The sequence below is a fragment of the Trifolium pratense genome, linkage group LG3, assembly GCF_020283565.1.
Source record: "Trifolium pratense cultivar HEN17-A07 linkage group LG3, ARS_RC_1.1, whole genome shotgun sequence".
NCBI classification, from domain to species: domain Eukaryota; kingdom Viridiplantae; phylum Streptophyta; class Magnoliopsida; order Fabales; family Fabaceae; genus Trifolium; species Trifolium pratense.
In genome coordinates this window covers 40,322,086-40,330,987 of record NC_060061.1, presented here as the reverse complement: position 1 = coordinate 40,330,987, position 8,902 = coordinate 40,322,086, and the positions used below count along the sequence as shown (strand labels likewise).

General features: G+C 32.3%; 1 protein-coding gene across 1 annotated transcript in view; it reads right to left on the bottom strand.

The window, feature by feature from the left end:
* LOC123914461 (UPF0481 protein At3g47200-like) overlaps positions 1-8,902 on the bottom strand; it is an 86,236-nt gene that overhangs the window by 20,583 nt on the left and 56,751 nt on the right. The window lies entirely within an intron of this gene.

Sequence of the window (8,902 nt, the reverse complement as noted above, 5' to 3'; positions counted from 1 at the left end):
TTCAGTTAAGGGATGATTCATCTAGGACATCAATATCAATAATTGGGAAGTTGAATCTCGAAGATGAACTGTCTTTCTGAAAGTGCAAATTGCTCACAAGGATGGTACCTAAAATTTTCTTGATACATCTTAGAATTGGGAGTTGGGCCTAACTCAACCCTACAAAACCGGCTTGTAAGGTGAGGATTGCCATCACTTTATAAACACATATTCAGGCCATCTCGCAACCGATGTGGGACTTCTTAACAATACTCAAAGCCTTATTTGGTTCATTGTAGGGAAATTTTTGTTTAAAATTGTCTAAACACATGCTTCTTCCTATTTCACCGCAACGACATTTCCTTTTCTTTTATAAATGAAGTTGAGTCTTTATTTTGATAAAATTTGTAAACCAAAGGTAAACCTTTTTGCTTACTTTTCCATCAAGTTTTGCTAGGATGTATACTTTTCCCCTTTGACATTTTCACTGACACCCCAATTGATGTTTTGCAATGGAGATGGTGAAAGAGTTAAACATCACAAATTGAGAGCTTTCTGAAATTTCTAATATGATTGAAGGAGAGATATTCATACTGCTGCCACATAGGAGGAAGATTAACTAACTGTTCACAGTCCTGGACTCATCATCAGACCATCTTGTATCTAGCCAAGAGTCGAAATCGAAATTGATCTCTCTTTTTTATCAGCTGAATCAGCATCAAGGGATGTTAACTTCTGAATTGAAGGACTTTGTTGAGAAAGTCCAGAATTTCTTCAATGAAAACATTATCAAACACGCCACATCGCAACAAATACTCAACAAGCACAACCAACTTCTTGATTCGAAAAGCGATCTCATGAACAAGCTTTGGAGTGAAAAGAATACACAAGCCCACATTGACAGTGAAACTTCAACTGCCAATGCTCAGATATATGAGCTCTCTTTACATATTGATGATTTGAAGTCGGTGGAAAAAAAATGTGATGTGCAGAAGATGAGGTTGATGGCTGAATGCACTGAGTGGGCCCAACAAAGTAAAGAATTAATCTCTGCACTAGCTTCATCGAAGGTTGCCGTAAGAGAAGTTGAACGTGGGAGGGAATTGGCAAAAGAAGACTTTGCAAATTTAAAATCATCGTTTCCTACCATTTTAGGAAGAGTTGAAAAAAGAAGGAAGAAATAATAAGTTGTTTTCTTATGTGCATGTTACTTGTACTGATATATTTTAGTTTGAACTTTGTGTCGAAGGACATGTTTGTCATATTTCCTCAAAGGTTATGGTTGTTTTAGGACTTCGATTTTTCTATGCTTTTGTTGTTGGTTGGTCTGTGCTCTTTTTTCCTAGTCAGGTTTTATCGATACGAGTTTTCCTGAAAGGTTTTTAATGAGGCAAATGTTGAACTCCTTTGATTATTCTGACTTGGGTTTTGGTATAGTCCCCCAAGTGCTTTTGTATCTTGTTTTTGAGCATCAATTATTAGTGGATGCTAAGTCATGACGCATGTCAAGTCGGTGAAAAATCACCTGCATCATAACTTCCTAAAACTCAAATATATCTGATATGAACAGCTCAGCAATGAAAAAGACTAAAAAATTGGAGGTATCCCTTTATAGCAAGCTTCACTTTCGAGCATTGAATTAGTACAAATTTGTTGAATGAAACACTAGCAAGCTTGTGTGAGTTTTTCACTTAAATAGGGGTATCCAGCTATACAATAGAGCATTAATTAAGCCACATTTTCTTCAGATTTTGCAGAAATTTGGTGCTAAAGTGCATTAAATCATGACAGAATTTTGGGTGTCTAAAATACAAAACTGTTGAGCAAAATGCATATGATATCAGAAAATAAGTAATCTTATTACAAATAGTCTAATTGACACTTATCACAATCCCTAACATGCTATAATATATAAAAGGGATAATTAAACTTATCATTGAAGTACAAAAAAATGGTGTTGTATGTTTTTGACTAATGGAAATGATAATGGTTGAGATAAATTTTTGAAATATCTTCGTTTTATTTTGTGAATACATATTTATATTTACGTAGACTTTGACGACTATTTATGGAAATTTCTCAAACTACCTAATGACTTGTATGTTCGCCACAAATCCAGACACACGACATTACAAAGATACATTCGCCGACTTGTGATGATTTCCCTTTTGTTGAACATGTGTTGATGTTGAAGGGCTTCATGCTCTAATTTGGATCTTTCGGTTCTTCTTCATTTCATCACTGGTGTTTAATTAACTCTATCGTCTTGTGAAAAAAATAGCTAAATTTGTCATCTAATCCAAACTCACAAATATGCATAAAAATTTAAAATTTTATTTACGGCTTACTTGGGAAAGTGATAGGCGATGATAGTGTAACATGTCTGGACAAAAGTGAGAAAACTTATGAAGTAAGCAGAAAAGATGTAACCGGTCTTTAAATATTTGTAAGAACTGTAGCACCAATCTGATATTTTGCTAAAATAATGTCTCGGTAATATGTAGATTTTGGTGATGTAATTATTTGTGGGAAATGCGTTCAAGGCATAAAACATGGTGGTGAGCTGCTGATCAATAATACCGTGGTCAGCTCCACTTGCCATTGAATGGAAAAAAGCCACCAGATCGCGATTGCTCGTGTTGGTATGGTCTTCTATGGCTCTCCTGTCTTTGAGCAGTTGAACATCACTTGAACAGCATATCAAATCCCTGAAAAGCAAGGCAGAGGAAGTGCATATTCTACGCCTGTCAGCAACAGAAGAAGAACTAGTCTTCAATTTCTTCTTATGATGCTCCCAAGCAATGAAACTGCGCCATTTTACTTCTGTTGTCTGCTTGATAATTAGCCTTGGGATTTGTAGTATCCGTTTACTTTCGTTGAAATGAGTGGTAAGTTTAAAGTTTATATTTGTCATCATTTTGCAGACTTTGGATGGTAATACCGGCAGCTTTGAGTCTCGTAGCACAGCGACTCAAATGTTTCTCTTGCAGTTTGGTTTCAGTTGCACCTGAACTTAGCTTCACTTCAATCTCCTCTATATTTGTACCCATCCATCCCATTTAAAGGTAGGAGTAAGCAACATCAAGGAAGTGAGAGGTGGATTTAACCATCAATTTCCCTGAGTAGCCGAAGAGAGGCAAAGCTAGATTTTGTATGAACTCACGCATTTGGTTAGAGGAACCAAGAAGCTTTTCAAATAGTTTTTCGAGAATAAAAATTGGTATCTGATTGTCCAGTAGCATCAGATCACTTATGACATACTCCATCTATTTAACCTCTATCCCGGGACTAATGCCATTAAATGGAATTGGTATTTCTGAATCCAACTTTCTAACGTAGCTTGCGCGATCAGCTGCATCTGATTCTATAACTGTATCCAAACAAGTTGCAATTGTATCTTGCCCAAATGTTCGACAGTTAACATGATCATCACTCAACGAATATACTTTGCGTCAGTTAACATGATCATGTCATGGAAGTTGTTCGTTCCTTGGTTGCTTAGCTTGCTATCATCACTCAATGAATATACTTTGCGTCTTGTAATAATGTTCTAAGGAGGTTACTTTATTCGATCGATCCCTTATTTCTTCTTTTTTTAGACCATAAATTTGTCTGTACAAGAGATATGATATGATCAGTTGTAAGAAACCAAAAGAGAAAGAAAAAAGCCTATATAGTCTCTGCTACTTTTGTTTGTTGCAGAAAGGGGAAGATTGTTCATATATATGAGACTTGAGAATGCGCTGAAATAAGGTAACAAACAATAATTGAATCTTTACTTTATACTACAGTCTGTACGTACTGTCCCTTCTCTTTTTCTTTTGGAAACAAGACACGAGTGGTAGTTGCTTTGAATTTTGGATGCTATTTTGAAAACAAGACACAGACTTGTAAAGAACAATCTCATGATTGATTACATTGATCAATCATTCATAGTTTGCTTGCTTACTTACTTATTCTTTTGATGCTATCTATTCTATACTGCAGATTATTTGGTAAAAAGATCAGGAAAATTATTCATATACATACATACTATCTGCCTACTTCAGTATGCATGCGCTGAAATTATAAGGTAACAATCAATCATATGTTTGGCTTTTTCTTTTTATAAATAACTGTGATTTTGTTAGAACATTTTGTTGGGGGACTGCTGCAAATACTCGAACAAGAAGATGATGAAGACGAACATGATGATGGTGCACATAAATTCCAAAGCGTGTGTATCACACTAAGCTTTAGGTTCGATTCGCCCCCACCAGTTTATGCAAACCGGATGCAAAAGGGTTAACCGGCGAATTCCCTTCAGGATACTTTGAAAACCTTGACATGGATTGCACATACACATCAAGCATATCGATCAACGACATTTTACGGTATAAAGTTTCTTCAATGACCCTTGTGCACTACAGAAATGAAGAAATGATTGAGAAATAATTTTGACATAATTGACTCATGAAATTCATGATTTCTCTTATCTATTTTTTGTCTGCTACGTGTCTCTATTTATAGAAAAACTTATGTCAAATGATGAAGGGACACAACCTTTGAAAGGATTTCAAAGATGTAAATTTGAATTTCAAATTAAGCATTGCAAATTTTCAAATATATTTTGGAAAATATCCAACAGATTTATCATATGTTTGGCTTTATTTTGAATCATAGATTTGTCGGTAGAAGAACACTACAACTGAATAATTTAGTGTCTGGCAAACCAACATCTTAGAAATATAATTCACTATTATATTGATCCTTGATTGTATCAAAATTGCAAATACATCTCTGATGTCTCTTTTTTTAGTAATTTTATGACTTAAATTGACTAACGAAAAATACATTTGAGAAACAAAATGTATAATAATAGAGATACTTATGAAATTAATTAATTGCAAATTTGATACGTTGAAGAATAAATGTGACAATTTTGTCAACAAATATAAAAAAGAATAAATGTGACAATTAAATACTTCTAGGGAATAAAATTAGTGGTTTGTCACCAACATTGAATTGGTACAAGCGGTAAGGGTCTTGGTCCCCTTAAGCATGTAGTCAACGGTTTGAACATGCATATACCCCTTATAAGGTAACAAACAACCATATTCATATGCTTCATTCTGATTTAGAAAAGGGAAAATATTCATATGCGCTGAAATTAGGTAACAAAAGCGTCTGTTGTTTTTTTATTGCTGCAGAGGTTGAATTGCAGCCAGCACTGTCTGATTCTTTTGAATACTACCTTCCTACTGCAGATTGGAGAAAGATCAGGAAAAATTTTCATACTATATACTTGAGCATGTGCCGAAATAAGGTGACAATCAATCATATGTTCGCCCTCTTTTTTTTTTTTTTTTTTTTGACTAAATGTTCGTCCTTTTTTACTTTTTATAAAAAGGAAAATCTGTCGGCAAGTAATAATATTTTGGCTTAATTAGTCTTTTGGTCCCTTAAAGACATTTTAGGTTTTACAATGGTCCCTTAAAGAAAAAAAGGTCCGGATTGGTCCCTTAAAAAAAGGTAAAATTTGTTTCTCAATTGGTCCTTTCCGTCAATTTTTTACAAAAAATGTTAGTTTTAGTTGATTGGATTGTGGATACCATTAAGTGTAATTGGTCCACCAAAAACCTTATTAATTTTTAAAAGTTTAACCATTGGAATTTTTTGTTATATTTGGAGTTAAAATTTAACGGAAAGGACCAATATGACAAGCATATATGTCTTTAAGGGACCAATCCGGACCTTTTTTTCTTTAAGGGACCAATCCGAGTCTTTTTTTCTTTAAGGGACGATTGTGAAACTTAAAATATCTTTAAGGGACCAATAAACTAATTAAGCCTAATATTTTATAAGTTCGTCTCCGTATTGTGTAATTTCAATAAAACAATTAAAGTTATCTAGGACTAATAAAGCAGTAAAATTGAGGGGTTTTGCAGTTAATTTGATTATTTGAAAGTAGAAAAATTAAAAACCAGAACTTTATAATGTGAAAGGTGATTAGGAAATAGGAATTGTTCGAATCCTCTCCTTCTCTTTACGGTATCTTTTAATTAAGGCTTTGGTAATAACAATTGAACTTCTATATTCACCATAAATTAAGCATATTAGACCAAGTACAATCTCTTGGATCATAGTCCTTTTATTAAATATATATAATATTGATGGCGATTTCGCCAACTGTACTGAATTGTGCAAATAATATATTTAAAATGGTAAGACCGAGTTTCGAACTCAAGTATGGCGTTTCCTGTCCAATTGTAATTTTTACTTAACTGAACAAAAAGTTCCGATTTGATTGGGTGGGAAAGCAATAATTAACATCGAAAATTACTTTGAATTTAATAATAATAAAAATGTTAGGATGATTATTCATTGGATTCTAACTCTATAGTATTAATATGATCCTAATGTCGAATTCTTAGTGATTAAACATTTATTCTCAAAATAATCCCTAATCTTTTAATGAATTTAAAATCAAGAAAGAGTATAACGGTTTCAAGGATTCACATCTATCTCTAGATTACGATTACGTAGGTAAGAATATGTAATCTCAAGCATTCGCAAATTTCACTCTTGTTTTAAATCGTGAATCATAAATCAAATTAAAAGTGATCAAGTAATAAAAGGCATTAAACACATATAAATTACATAAATAACATACTTAAATTCATTCAAATAGATAGTATCAAATCATAACTTAGAGTTTTCATTCAAATTCAACTATCCCTAACCATATAAAAATTAGCTATGACTAAAGATAAAAAGAGAATTGAAAATTACACATAAAATTGCAATTTGCAGGTGAAAGGTAACCAAAAAGTCTAATCTCTATGTGTGCAGCCGTCTTTTTTCCTTCTCAAGGTCTCCACACTCTATTTTCTTATATTTGTTTAGGTGTTCAGTCAAATTGACGCCTGAATAGTAGTGCAGACTGGGACACACGGCCGGTAAAGTCTGGCGCATTGCGTCGGAACACTGTATAGCTGGTGCATTGGAAATTGACAGAATTGTGGTGCAAAATTTGCACTTCAACGCACCACAATGCATGCATGGGCATGTCACCAACTTGGTGCGTTGGAGTGTAATTTGTACTTGCTGTGTAATTCTTGTACTTGCAATTTTTGACGTATCATGCTGTCAAATTTTACTCCTTCTTTGAATTAATCCTATGTAACTTCTCAAATGTCAATATCCTTCAACAATTTCTTCTGTTGATCTATAAACTCAAGAAAAAACAAAAACTAAGAGAATATGTCTGGTTAGAAAGAATTAACATCACACAATTTAATATTTACACAACTCTTCTTTTCTCAATCTGACTTTAAAAACTCTCTGAATTAAGATTCAAAAACGTAAAACAATTATAAAATTTTTAAAAAAACGATTTTTTAATGTTTTTATTTTTTTAAAAAAAATCAGCATTTAATTTTTTTCCTATAATAAATATCAGTATTTTTTTTTACATAAAAATCGGTTATTTATTTCAAGCAAATGTAATTTTTTTTTTTAAATGAGAAGTAGTCAAATTTAAAATTGAATTTAAGAAATGTCCAGGGTTAAGGTTTGATTGGTAGCTCAACTGGTTAAGCTAGTTGAGCTAAGGGTTAAAGAAAAGGAGGTCTAGAATTCAAGTACTGACAAAGGAGAAAAAACTAACATAACATTGTAATATTAACAACTAACATTGCTTATAAAAAAACAAAAATTGAATTTAAGAACTGTATAGTTTTAAATCGAATTTGATAAATAACCAATTTAAAATCCAATTTATAATTTTAAATAAAAAGTTAATTTGGTTATGGATCCAAATCAAATAAATGATTTATAAATGAATATGACTTAGTTTTGGGGAAAAACCGACCATAAACAACCATAATATATATATATATATATATATGGGGAGGGATCAAATTACACCGGTGTAACATTTGAGTAATGTTACACCGCTCAATAACGCTTCAACGAATACAAATTTTACAAAATCCAGCGTTGGATTGAAAGTTTATATCATATAGATCATTCATGTTCAATTCTATAAAAATCTAAAATCATTTCATATGTTATTGAGATTGATCAAGTTTAACGGTATTCAATAAAAACACATAAAGCGTTAATCTTGATTGGTCTCAATAACATATCAACGATTTTAGATTTTTTTAAAATTGAACATGGATGATCTAAATGATATAAACTTTCAATCCAACGGTGATTTTTGTAAAATTTGTATTCGTTGAAGCGTTATTGAGCGGTGTAACATTACTTAAATGTTACACCGGTGTAATTTGATCCCTCCCCATGAAGGTCTAAATTAGCAAGGTGCACCTTTTCACTTTGAACTAAAAGGAGTTTAATTGATATGCACCGACGGTGTAAAATAGTTTTGCACAATCGTCCAATAAACAGGCATTATTTTGCCATGTCATATCAAGAAAGTGGGGTGGAGTTGGATGATGTGGCGGAAAACATGATTGGTATTGGTTGACAATGTAAAATTATTTTACACCGTCGGTGCATATCAATTAAATCTATCTAAAAGACCCTCTATCACTATTTTAAATCAATTCAAAATAAAGGCAATAAGATTGTAAATTTATTTACATTAAATTGGGTGTTTTAAAAAACAATGTGTAACTGTTTTCCTTAATTTCGCGTAACACAGTTGTTCCATTGGTTTTCTCTATAATGTTTTGGTTTAATAAAAATAAATAAATGTTATGTACCAGAAAAAAAAAATGTTTGGCCATTGACAATATGCATAATTAAATACAGCTACTTAATTAATTTGAAAAATAAAAACACCGTGTATATCAAGACATTCATATGGACATCATACAATTTATATTGTTTTCTGATAGTGTTTTCCTTGTCATGAATTCACAAATTTTTACGGCAACTCAAAAAAAATAGTTTATTTAGTTCAGTAGTTTAATTA